Here is a 14,639-nt window from a genome sequence, read left to right as displayed (position 1 = left end):
CATGTTAGATTGCTAGAATGTGTGTGTGTGTGTGTGTGTGTGTGTGTATGAAAATCTCATAACAAGATCATCTGGAATACCTTCCCTCTTAAGCAGAGATTTTTCTTTGCTCTTGTTCTACCTACTTATCTCAGCTTATTTCCCCCTTATTTTCATAAACGTGTCCTGAGCACTGAGTACTGGAGGTTGGATTTATCCAAGAGCTGACGTTTTTGGAAGGAGGTACAATGGAACATGAGCTGGACAAGAGCAGGACCATAATGGAAGATCATGAAATCTAGCTGAATACAGAGACAGGAGAAGAACAGAAGGAATTCAGTGACTGAAAATGATAGGGAGAGGGCATTAGGCAGCATTGGATGAGGTCCAAGTCCTGTGGAGGTGAGAACATTTTAGAAAGTGAAGAGGAAGGGCGGATGTTGTGTTAGGAAGTGAGCATCAATTAACAAATTAAAAGATGATACAGCTCCTAGTGATGATGAGGGCTGGAGTGCGATTATGAGTGCGAATGGCAAGGCATGAGTGAAAGAGGAGGTCACCGAAGATGAAGAGGTTGAAAAACTATGAGAACAGGATGTTTTGTTTTCAGATTCTCAGCTGATGCTATGGAGAACAAAACTGTGAGCCGGTGGAGCAGGTATGGAAATCTGCAATGGACAGGGAAGGTGTGTTTGTACAATGAGAGCAGTGAGGTTGGGGCATGATTCCTGTGCCAGGAGCCAGTGTTTCTGAACATTGCCTTGGGTACACTTTCACTTGATGAAAATAAGAATAGATCGCACTTACTGACAAATTGCCACAAGCCAGACACTCTGCTTAGAATTTCTTAAAAATTTTCTCATTTATATTTCCCAACAACATAATAAAGTAGGCGCTATTATTTTCTCCAATTTTACAGATTGAGAAAGTAGGGTGAAAAAAGAAAAATTAATTTGGTCAAGTAGACACAATTAAAGTTGTGATGGCCATTTTGAACCCAGGCAATCCATTCTAGAGTCCATTTTCTTAACTGCTACGCCGCATTGTCACTCAATTTGGAATCCCACAAAGGTGAGGCTAATGATCCGCGTGGGAAGAACTTTGCCTGAAACATGGTAAGAAACTGCAACATCCTAACCATTTGAAACAAGTTTTTCAGATTTCAGAGGAACGTCCCTTAAACATGAGACACAGAGGCTAAAATTGCCTCATGTCAAATGACTAGAAAGAAGGGAAGACTTAATTTTCATAATGCCGGGGGGCACCTCTATCAGCCCTCTGAGAGCATATGGGAGAAAGCACCATTCTGACCAAGGAGACTGCTTAAGTGACAGTGTGTTTGCAGACTTGGCAATTCTGAGAATATTCACCATGCGGTATCCGCAGACCATAAAGAGAGGGATAGAAAAGGTGAGCAGGATTCCCCAAGCTGCAATGTACTGTGGCCTAAACTAGTTCACCCTATTAAAGCAGATCGTATTTGCTGCCCTGGGTTATTTCTGAATGACTAGAAAATCTGCTGAGAATCCTAACTCTAAAGTATAAAACTTTGGAAAGACCACAGATAAGAGCTCTGAAACTATAGTACTTAATCCAGTATTGATAGACTCACTTGGGAAAATCACTTTTTTGCTTTCAAGTCAAAAAATAACAGTAAATTTCAGTTAGTAGCCATGATTCCTCATTTTTTTAAAAATGCAGATGAAGCAAAGTATATATCTGGGAAACAGCTTGATATAAGGCTAAAGAAAGGAGACTCAGACACTGTCACACTGTTTTCTTTACCAAATCAAGTGTCAGCTCCCAACCAAGAGGCAGTGAGATGAGTTATGACCACATGAATGAAGCCATAAGAGGACAGTGGGTACAGGGGGCACTGCCATAGCCAAAAGATGCCCAAACATCAGAAAAAAAATGCAGTATCTATAAAGAGACTGGTATCAGAAGGTCTACAAAAGGGTCAGACTAGCATGAGCCAGGTCAAATTTTGGAGGTGAGTATAGATATGGGGTGCAGGTTCTGGAAACAGGGATCTGTTATCTGGGAACAGGAGAGTTTGGCACAGAAATCTTCAGTGCAAGATGCTCTTGCTTGGAGAGCTCAGAGCATATTCCCAGAATCAGTGGCTTCTAACTACCATGCTTTTTATGTTTCTGCCCCATATAACATTTGACCCTCCTATTTTTCCCCCAGAATGTCTGCATCCACTATAGACAAACTAAAAATTATAGTTGAGAAAAAGCAAGAAAAAACAACAATAATGAGGCTTCTCAGAAATATTATTAACCTTTGATATATTCATCCAGATTTTGTCATATGTGTATTTGTATTTTCAAGAATGGATCATATTATACATAATGGTTGATAAATTGCTTTTCTCCCTTGGCATTATATTGTACCAAAATATCCAGGAGAATATAATTCTTATGTTACATAAACTATTCCAAAGCATAGAAATTGATGGACATCTTCCCAACTATAGGCCAGTCTTGCTAGTAAACACTATGATAGAAAATACCAAAGTATTCACAAGTTAAATCTAATAATATACTGTGACCAATTAGGGTTTACTGAGGAATATAAGAAGGTTTCAATGTTGGGAAATCCATCCATGTAATTCAATAGACCAAAAATTAAAGGATAAAAAACATGATCATCTTAATGATAGGTATCACCCATTTCTGATTCTTTATAAAATTAATATCCCTAGTCACTTGGAACAGAAAGAAAATCCCATAGCCTGGTTGGATAACTAACAGAAACATGATACTTAATGGTAAACTATTAGACATTTATAGTAAAGGGGTTTTTTTTTTTTAAGCTTAAAAAAGTGATATAGTTATCCTATATCGCAGCTACACTTTAACACTTTCTTATTTTCTCTAAGGTTCTAACTAATATAAAACATGCAATGAGAAATAAGTGGAATAAATATTCAAAAGAGAGAGATAAGATAGTCACTATTGTCTATCTAGGGCATACAAGAGAAGAATCACTCACAACATCTAAGAAAAAAATTGGAAAAGATAAAATATTTCAGCCAGGAGTGGTGGCTCATACCTGTAATCCCAATACTTTGGGAGGCTGAGGCTGGTAGAACGCTGGATCCCAGGAGTTCTAGATCAGCCTGGACAGCATGGTAAAATCTATTCTCTACAAAAAATGCAAAAAATTAGCTGGGTGTGGTGGTGCACCTGTAGTCCCAGCTACTTGGGAGGCTGAGGTGGGAGGATCACCCGAATCCAGAAGGTCGTGGCTGCAGTGAGCCATGATCCCTTCACTGCATTCCAACCTGGGCAACAGAAAGAGACCCTGTTTGTTTTGTCTCAAAAACAAGCAAACAAAAAAATAAATGAAAGATTTCAACAAGGTAGCTATGTGCAAGATGAACTTAAAAAACAAATTACATTCCAAAACACTGTCAATAATTTGAAAATAAAACGGAGAAGGAAAAGATCACACTTACAACAGCAACCACCACTCTGAGTTACCTAGGAATAAATGTGATAATAAATGTATAAGATGTTTGTGAAGAAAATCGTAACGTATTTTTGGATATATAAGAAGACCTAACTAATTTAAAAGGTACAGCATGTTCTTGTACGGAAAAGTTCATTATAAAGATCCTTCTCCCTTTCAAATTAAACGATAAAGTTAATGATTAATGGGGTTAATATTTTTAAATACAAATAAATATACGTTTATCTTTTCCCATATCTCTGTAACCTATTCATCTGGAGCCCTCCATTGATCTGGGGACAAATTAAGATTTTAAAGCAGAAGCTCAAAGAGAAAGAGCCAATATTCAGATTTCTACTTCAAAAATAGAATTTTTGATTCCACAGCAAAGAAATTGTCTTGAAAGCCAAGGTTTGTTGAGTGGGGAAGAGAGTTTCTGTTTCATAATCTCTCCTTTATATTTCAAGTGCTAAATCTGACTGACCTAGATGATAAGGTTTTACCATTATCAATAGTGTGAATAGAATGTAAATTGCCACGTAGGGAAATTCCCGTAAGACAAAAGTAAAGGCATAGAGACCCCTTCCTTTAGAAGAAAAGGTATTTGGAAAAGAAATGACTCAGGGAGAGTTACTGCCTAGATCCCATATGAAGATCATTATAGTACAATAAAAAATGGAAACAATGTATATATGTACCAATAATAGGTCAACAATACGTGGTCATGTAACAGAGTTTAAAAACAATAATTCAAGTACAATGCAACGCTTAGCTATGAAATTATACCATGAGCATATTTACATTCCAATAAACATACATCTACAGCATCACTTCTAATGGCTGCATATTTTACATTGTATGAATATGCCATACTTTTCTATTTCTAGATCCTTAGTTTATTTCATATTATAATTTTTAAGTCATGATAAACTATTTTAGACATACATCTTCATACATTTGTTGGCTATTTGTTGGTCAATGATTTCCTTAGGATAAATTAATGGAAGTAGAATTCTCAGGACAGAATGCAGGCAAAATTTTAAAGCTTTTGGTACATATTAATGGGTGGCTCTCCAAAACAGTTCTACCAGCTGTGTGGTCAGTTGTGGGTAATGTTTTAAACAGGGAGGAAAGAAATGAGTACACTTAGCTAGAATAATAATTGGAAAAATTGTGCCAGAGAAGGTATACAGACATTCCCAAAGAGTTCTGTTGGTGGGTTTTCTATATAAAGTTCTTATTTTTTAAATGTATGAAATCATTGTTGTGGTAGTCATATCAGTAAGCCTTATTTCATTTGCCAGATCAAAAGAAGCCTTCCCAGAGAATCAACATAGCAGAGTGAAAGGTAAGGAGGCATAGAAAAAAAAAAAAAACCAAAAAACACACCAACATTGAGGTAGAGCTATGGATTCATATCTGAACCCTATTTTATAGTATCTGTATTGATTTGGAAAAGCCAGCTTAATCTCTCTTAATATTCATTTCCTTATTGTGAAATAAGAATAATATTATCTATGGCTGTTGGAGTAGTAAAATGGTACATGTGGAAGGACCCAGTACAGTGCCTAGCACAAAAGACATTACATTTTTATTTTGGTTTGCCTTCTAGAAAGCAAAAAAACTAAGCAAGTTTTACTCAAATAAAATTGATTACTTTATGCGTGGAACACTACTACACATGAGAGAAAATGTGTTGGATGAAACCCAAGACTGGGGCTTGAGTTCTGTAGGCACTTTTTAGAGACACTACCTCCCTGTCACTAACTTTCTATGTGATCTTGAGCAGATTGCCAGCTCTTCCCGAAATGTGTTTTTCATGCCTTTAATGGTGAAATGTGCTCTGAATCAAAAGATCTCAACCTAAGACTAATTTTGTTTTTATGTGCATTTTCCTAAAGGCAGGGTTCATAGCTGTCAACGGATGTTCCAAGAGATCTGTGATTCAGTAATGATTAGCAATGTTCTAAAATCTAGATGGTCTCTAAAATTTCATCCGTATCTTACACTCTGATTCTGATTAAGCTCATAATTGGCTCTTACTTTTGGTTCAGTGTTATTTATTAACATGTTATGAGGCTATGTAATATTTTAGTGGTGACTTACCAGCCAAAATTTTAGGTTCTTTCTTGGCCTTCAGATCTCCCTGCAGCTTTCTCACAGCCCCTGGGAAAAAGGTATGGCCAGGGTATTTCTACATGAAAGTTTCTGATTACCCAAGTGGTTTCCTAGATTTATTATCCTCCTCATCCTTCTTGGTTCTTTTTTTTTTTTTTTTTTAATGTTCTCTCTCTTGGCCAATTCACCAGAGTACAGATTTAATTAATAGGTGGCAACATATTGCAACTCTCACTGCCAAGATTCATGATTAAGAAAAGAGCCTGTGGGTTTCAGATCTTTGGTTTCTCTTCCTTCTTTTATCAAATCAGGCCCTTTATAAAACACAAAATTGCACTGAGGACAGTGTCAGATTTCAATCTTACCATAATAAATGTGAATATATGTGAATATTAAAAAGTAAATGGAAGGAAAAAATACTAAGTGTATATGATTATTCTGGTAACCAATACATTTACTTGCAATGAAAGTGATAGTCTTAGAAGACTGCATCACAGAACTCAGAGAAGCATTCATCCTGTTAATATTTATCAAGGACCAACAAGGTACCATGCAAGGGGATGTAAAGGACAGAATAATGAACTTGAATCCTGCCTTCAGGGAAATAATACATTATCAAGCCATGTAAGAATACATGTGTATGCAAATAACAATAATACAAGGTAATAAGTGATAAGTTGCAACTCAATACCAATAGATAAATTGCTAAAGTTGTTCAATAGTCAGAGGAAAAGCTTTAAAATGGGGGGAATGGGGAAGATATATACTGGTTAGTAACTGAGCTGAATTTTGAGCAACAGTAGAGTTTGGACACATAAAATACTGGTATAAACACATCAAACAGAAGCAATGGCATGGACAAAGTGAGGAGGAATTTGAAAGATTTGAGGCCTTTTTAGGATACATATTTATTTCAGCTCTAAGTAACATTTCTTGATATCTTAGAGGTAATATACATAAAAGGGAATAGTAAGAAATGAGATGAGAGCAAGTCTGTGGCTAGATTGTGGTGGACTTTGAAAGACTAGGAAGTTTTTAGTTCATTCTATAAACCGTGAGGAAACACAGAAGGTTTGTATCTGGGGAAGAAATGCGATCTGATTAATATTTGCCAATATTTATTGTGGAAACTAGCTGGAGAAAAGACTGAGCAAAGATAAAGACATTGATAATACAAAGAGTAGGAAGAGATAGGAGAGAAACTATGAAGGTAAAGTCAATAATTTTTTTTTTTCTATTTTTTTTGAAATGGAGTCTACCTCTGTCACCCAGGCTGGAGTACAGTGGTGTGATCTCGGCTCACTGCAACCTCTGCCTCTTGGGTTCAAGTAATTCTCATGCCTCAGCCTCCTGAGGAGCTGGGATTACAGGTGCCCACCACCACACCCAGCTAATTTTTGTATTTTTAGTAGAAACAGGGTTTCACCATGTTGGTCTGGCTGGTCTCAAACTCCTGACCTCAAGTGATCTGCCCACCTCAGCCTACCAAAGTTCTGGGATTACAGGTGTGAACCACAGCATCCAGCCTCAAGTCAGTAATCTTCTCAATTTACTGGATAGGAAGGATCAGGAGGAAGGAGAAAAAAAATTTTTTTTGACTGCGGGTTTAAGTCTAAGGATCTGGAAGGCTAATGGGGCTGCAAAAACTGGACATCCAGATTCAGTAAAGAGTATAGGACAGGATTTGGATGAAAACAGCCAAACTGGTCATCATCAATGATCGCCATCAATGCCATTTGGAGAAGAATATGCTAATGACTGTGCATTAGTAAGCATCTTCCAACAATTTCTTTTCACCATATTTATCTTACAGGTAAACAAGTAGCTAGATAGCTTCCTCTTCAACATTGGCATCTCAAAATACTTAAAAATTATTATTCAATGTAAAATGTGTTTCACTGCTATCTTTGTTTCACCGTAATATCTTGCATATTCCTGTAATGCTTGATGGTATATTTTTTGGAATATTATATAAAATGCTACCATTTTAAAGTTTTGCTTTTTTATCTGCATGCCAATATTGTCATCTTTGGATCAAAAATACTCACTAGTATTACTTTATAGCAGAATAAATCTGAGGTTGTAGTTATAGAATAAATGCAGCAGACAAAATGAGTGACATTATTTTGGTGGAAATGAGAAAACTTGGGCATGCATGTTCAACAAAAAGTGGACACTTGCAAATCAACTTCAGTCAATAAATTTCATTAAAGGTAGAACTGTTTAGATCTTTCTATTTTTCAAAGATATATATATACATATATATCTGGATTTTTATGTAAATCTTGAATTTTAATACATTATGCAGATAAGATTTCCACTTCTGGCCGTATCAGAGTAACTTCTACTGAATTTGCCTTTGCATCATAAATAAAATATTAAAAAACAGTATGAAATAGCTGTTTTTAGATCTTTGACAGAAAGAAGTTCAAGACTGTGATCCATGAGAAAAGGTAAATGCAGTGAGCCCTGCATTGTCCCTGGATTTCTACCTAGAAGCATATCCAGATCATGGGAAAAGGAATGAAATTCAAGCAAAGCAGGAAGGTCTCCCTTAACTTAAAATACAGATGCTGAAATTAGGGGAGGCAAAGGAGGTTGGAATTCAGATAGCAGAGTACCTGAGGGGAGAAACTTATACAGAAGTAGAACTTCAGAAATCTGCATCTAAGTCCACTTGACCTGATGCCGTAGTACACTGGACATGTGTGGGTGAAACTGTTATACATAGTATGCCAAAACTACTGGAGAGTTTTAATCTGACAAATTCCTAGAGCTTCCATGGGGCTGGGAGACATTAAAAACCCAGATATTCAGGACAGACTCCAGAAGAATCATGTCTTAGTATTAGGGCTGAACCAATTCTAGGGTAAAGGCTACTCTAGATCCGCCCTAACAAGATTTTAAAAGTAGACTTGAGAGGACCAAGTTGATTTGCACATTACTTAATTATCTGCCAAAACAAAATTGTTCAACATTCTTCAAAGAAAAAGACAACAAAATCCAGACCTAATAATTTAATATTCAACATCCAAACAAACACATTGAGGTATATAAAGAAAAATGTTCAGTATAACCTGGAGAAATATCCATGGCAGAAATAGATCCAGAAATAACAGATGTGATCAATTTAGTAGACTTTACAATTGCTTTCAAAAATATGTTAATAGATTTAGAGGAATAACCATGAAACTAATGAGAGAAATAGAAGATTGGAAAAGAATAAAATAGAACTTTTACAGCTAAAGATTATGAAAATAAAAATTCCATGGATAGAATTATCAGCATACTAGACAGAATTATCAGATTAGATACCGTAAAAGAGAAAATTAGTAAATTTAAAGATAGAGCACTAGAAGCTATACAAACTGAGGAATAGATATTTAAAAAGACTGAAAAAAATAAATACAGAGCCAGTGACCCATAGAACAATAATAATTAGTCTAACATATATATTACTAAAGTACAAAACAAGGTGGAAGAAGAAAAAAAAATTGAAGAACCAATGGCCAAATTGTTTGGCACTTTTGAAAACTATAAACTAACAGATCTAAGAAGCTTGGCAAACTCCCCAGAAAAGTAACCACATAAATATACATCATAATAAAATTGCTAGAAACAGAAGATAAAATAAAATCTTACAAACAGCCAGAGGAAAGAATAAACTTTACAATAATAAATAATACAATGAAACAAATAAGGGAAACTGCAGACCTCATCAGAAACACTGCAAACCAGAAAAGAAAAATAGAACACCTTTAGAGTGTTGAAAGAGAAAAGCTATGACTCTAAAATCCCATAGCCTCTAAAAATGAAGGTGAAATAGCAACACTGTGCATATTAAATCTTCAGGTTTGCAGGCCGGGTGTGGCCACTAACCCCCTACTGGGAGGAGTATATGAATGGGATGGTGGAGAGTCCTGGAAGCAAAACAAAACAAAACAAACAAAAACTTGGCGAAGGGAAGGAACCACAGGGACTAAGGTTAGCCCAGTTGGGAATCCCAATCAGAGAACCTGGTTCCCAGAATAAGAACAATGTCACAATGATAATGAAGGTCAATTACTTAGGAAAGGGAATTTTCATGTGTTTAGGGTACAGTGAAGAATGCTCAGGGGTATTAACAGATGTTTTTCCTTAAGAGTATCTATTAGATGATCGATAGCATTAGATAATAGGGGGATACAATGACCTTTCCTTTTTAAAAAAGATCATAATACAGTGGATTTGTAAACACTTAGAAAATTATTTTTAAATTTATGAAGTTTGTTGTGGGTTTGGCCAGGGTCTGACTCTACCTCAGGCTGGTCGTAGGGAGTTGTATGTACTTTCTATGTTACTTTCTTCAGTTGGCAATTGCATTTTTCTTAATGCTTCATGATTGTTTTTGAAAACTTGAACAGCACTTGAATTCCTAGGTTACCAGTGGAGAACATAAATTTCAGCGGCAAAGGCTCTGATTTTTAATGCCAGTAGTGAAATTTCCAAAAGACTCTAATTAACATTTAGATTTTAAAAGATGTTTAATTGACACATCAAATTACAGATATATATGGAGTACACAGTGATGTTGTGATATGTATAATGTATAGTTATCAAATCAGGATAATTAGCATATCCATCATCTCAAACATTTATCATTTCTTTGAGTTCAGGTAGCTTTGTGAACAGTTGTCCCATGAAGCACCCTTACATTCCTCCTGTTTTACAAAGCGGGGAAAAGGAGGTGGCCTCAGTCACCAACACTTTTCATTTGTTCTCTTGGTGGTGAGAACTCCACTAGACCTCTGAAGAAATAGCCTACTGCAGAGATGGCTTTAGAACCATCTGCAAGTTTCGCTTTAGAGCAACCATCCTGCTCTCAAATCATCCATCTTTCTCTTTGTATCTGAAATCCCCTCCCCCAATAGAATCCCTCCCTTTTCCTCGCCTACCTCAGATCCTGCCAATTCTTTCCCTCGACTCTGTCACTATTTTCTGTATCCATGACCATGGCTGGTCTTCCTAATCCTCGTTTCTGTCTTTAAAACTCATCTTCCTTCCTGCCATCACAGTTATTTTATTCTAAAAGCTAGCACTCTTACCTAAATTTATGTCTTTTCTCTAGATTAAATTCCAGACCCTTTTATATGGTATTCAAGAATCTTCACAATCTGGTTAATTAAGTCTCCTAGTCTCGTCTTTAGCAATCCTGACCTGACCTTGCTCCCAGACATCAACACCAAAATACTCTATACAAATAATTCACAAATTTTAGTTGACAGCTTGATAAAATGTGCGTCATTGCAGCCATAAAATATCTTTCCTGCTTGCTGGAATAAGTGATGTTTGTTCCGGGGAAGAAGAGAAAGGATGATAGTTTGAAACTATCTGTATTACGGGTAAATGAAAAACAATTTTTGATTAAAACAATATGTATCTCTTTAACTCATTTCTTCTGAGTCAAGGAAAAGAGATGCAGACATTTCAGACTCTAAAGCAAGAACAGCATGTCTATGCTAGGGACAGGCTTCAGCAGAGATGATCCTACAAAGAGACTGGGAGGTCAAGAGACTACCCAAGAGGTGGGTTTTTCAAAGATGACTTTGTGTATCCTATAGTTCTCTCAGTGATTAGAGAAGAAGAACTCAGAGAAAGACAGAGGCAGCTTTTTTTTTACATGTTGATGGTTATTTGGATCCCTTAGAAGAACATTCAGAATTCAAAGAAGTAGAAATCGTTAGCTCAGTTTTCAAATTGCAATGAGCAAAAAAAGTCAAAAGTGGCTTTTCCCCTCAAATGAAGAGAAGCTTCAGGAGATAGAGGACAATTTGATCCAGAGTCAGGGTGCTAAAAGAATCATCTCTTGCAAAGATGAAGGAAAGGAAGAGAAAATAGGAAAGTCCAAGGTGAGGTTAAGAAGGCAGGCAGGGTAGCTGCCCAGGGAAGGGTGGCAGGCTGACACCCCAGCATGGCTCCTCCAGGATGTCCTCAAAGTCATCTCCAGGGAAAACAGTGCAATTGGTGAGAAGTGAGGCTGAAGGAACAGCAATTCAAACCTGAAGGCTAAATGATGTAGCCCTGGACCCAGAAAGGAGAAGAGCCCTCATCTCTAAGGGATTAGGAATGCTTATTTGACCGAAGCCTGGATGGAAATACAGGAAAAGGGTGGTCTTCAGAAGGGGGCTAAAGACAGCTCCTGGGTCTGAAAGAGGAGGAGCAGGGAGTCCTCTCTGTTCACCTCATGCTGAGGTTCCCATTGTGAGGGAATCACTTTGGTGGTGAGGTGATTAAAGTCTACAGGGTGAACCGCAGTGAAGGAGGACACCCAGAGGGGAGATGGTAGGGCTGGAAATGCCCCTGGAGACCACACTCTTCCTTTGAATTCCTGAAAGGAAGGAGTGAAAAGCTTAAGAGACCAGTGACTCTGGGAACTTAACTCTGGGAAGCTCTAGCTTCTTTGAAAGTGGAAGGATCTAGTGATCCTGGGCCTTCATTTCTCACCCTGGGCAGTTTTCTTTATTTACTTTACTAAATTGGCCTCTACAGGCATTTAGATTTATCATCCTATTACAACTACAGCAAAGCAGAGGAACATGACATCAATATGGGCTGGATTCAAGGGGGAAAATTTCATGGGATGAGTAGAGCTTGAGCTAAAGTCTGGTGGAGGGAGGGAGAGGAGAATCTGTGTGTCTGAAGACTCGAAGGTAGAATGAAAGCTTTCAACCACGTGAAATCCATTCTCTTAGACTGGGAAAACATATGAGCCACCAAAAGGATCCCGGAGCAGGCTCAGCGTCATGGAGCTCTTCACCCAAGAGAACTCCCAAGGGTTATGCGCCTATGATGGAGGAGGCCACTGCTATTTCAGCAATGGGAATGGGTTTATGCTGAAATTAGTGGGAAAAGGGTAGTCTGGGAAAAGAGCAGTGGGCCAGAAGTCTCAATTTCTATTCCTGGTTATTTGATTGATTTGTTATGTGCTGGAGCAGTCCACTGAAACCCTGGACTTCAGCCTCTTTATCAGTAAAATTAAGGGATTGGACTACAGAACCTCCTAGTTTCTTTAGGCTCAAAAGATCCATGATTCTAAGAAAGGTCATTGTGGCTAGCATCTGGGTATTCTGTTAGAACTTAAGGTGAGTAGTGTTTTGTTTGTAGAACTGTAAGGAAATCACATACTTACTCAACAAATATTTATTGAGCACCTACTATGTGCCAGGCACTAACTATTCTGGGTGGGAGATATAGGAGTGAATAAAACAGATGAAACTCCCCTGCTCTAACTGAGCTTACATTGTAGTGGGGGATGAGGAACAGAAAATACATAAAATAAGTAAGACACAATATATAGTATATTTAAAAGCGGTAAGTGCCTGTATGCAACGGTGTCTAGAATTGAAGAAGGTTGTGTGTGATCAGTAAACAGCAAAGGATTACCCAAATTAAGCACCTTGGAACAGAAGAAGAGCACATTTTTTTTTTTTTTTTTTTTTGTCTGTCCACCTGCCATTTAGCATTTGGCTGTTCTAACTTCTACATTCCTAACAATGTTCACATTTTCATCACACGTCCTTCCTATGAGCTGCTGTGACCAGGGACTGTGGCAAAAGTCATAGCGATTAGACAGCTGTCTGTTGATTGCCTGACTCTGTGACATCTAGAACACCCTGTCCAAGGCCAACGAAGTTCCTGCTTGATACTGGTAGTCACTGTGGACTGCAAGCTGCTTTTAATTTCCCTTAGCTAGCATTTTCTTTTTTTTCTTTTTATATTTGAAAATTCTAAATGTAATGATTTTTACTAAATTGTTCTCTGTTACCACCTAAATTTTTTTTAGAGAAAGGCTCTTGCTATGTTGCTCAAGCTGGCCTCCAATAATGGCCTCAAGTGATCTTCACTTCTCAGCCCCCCGAGTAGCTGGGATTACAGGCACGCACCACTGTACCTGGCTTGAATTTATTTTTTAATTAAAAATTTCTCAGAATTTTTTTCAACTGGTGTATGTCAAAGTTTAAAACAAACTCTCCATTTTGCACGTCCATTTTCTAGGTTGATCTCATTAGTAGGTCTAGATAAGGCATATTTGTGTCAAAGAAAGGAAGTCATCATGCTCCAGTATCTTAAGAAAATTACATTTTCTGAAAGCAAGTTGGCTTCATCTAATCACTCTCAGACACTTTTTTCCTCGACAACCAAACACAAATTGGCGGATCCCTTGAAAAAAAATAATTCAAGGGTTAGAGAAGGAGGCTAGAGTTTAAGTAAAATAAAACAATCTGAAAAACATTTAATCATCCAAGTTACCAGTCATCTGAATAGACAGGAAATATGTGAACATGTCCTTTATACTCAAATAGTAGAAATAAAGGCCAATAATTAGAAATACATAATTTCTTGGTTAAAAGTCAAATCTCAGATTCCAGCCTAAATTACAGTGCATGTGTCGTGATTGGTTACGGAGTTGATGGGGTGAGGAGAAAGCCACAGAAGTGTTAATAGAGACCCATAACTGCATTGGAAGGAAGGTTGTGCCACAAAGAGTGAGAAGCAAAGACAAGAGATAAAGTTGTGATGCTTGGCTGTGGATTTCCCTGTGTTGAGTCTGAGTCAGAGTAAAGAGAGACAGCTAGCAATGTGGTGTGGGGCAAGGCGGCCATACAAGTAGAGGCAAACAAGGAGAAAAAAGAGTAAGTTCTAGAACAGATGTCAGCTGCTGGAACAGTCCTTGCAATCCAACTGGGTCATGATAACCTCATCATTAACCTGAAGTTCAGTGTGGAGGGAAAAGGAATGCTTTGGTCTTTGTTAAAGTTGCCTTCTTACTTTCTTCTTTCTTTCCTGTGCTCATATAGCTTTCTAAGAGGGCTTGTGTCACTGCAAACTTAGCACTTCTACTAATACTGATAAATTGTAGTAGTGATAGTAGCAGTAATAATATTAAAAGTAGATACTTATATCGTGCCTTCTATTTTCCAGTCACTGGTCTAATACATGTATTAACCCACAGGGGAGTTGGGTAACTTACTCAAGGTGGCACAACAAGATTCACAATTAGAGTGGAGAACTTAAGATCACAGGAACAGCTAACCTCTACCTTC

This window comes from Papio anubis, chromosome 8 (assembly GCF_008728515.1).
Source record: "Papio anubis isolate 15944 chromosome 8, Panubis1.0, whole genome shotgun sequence".
Classification (NCBI taxonomy): Eukaryota; Metazoa; Chordata; class Mammalia; order Primates; family Cercopithecidae; genus Papio; species Papio anubis.
This window is presented reverse-complemented; position numbering follows the sequence as displayed.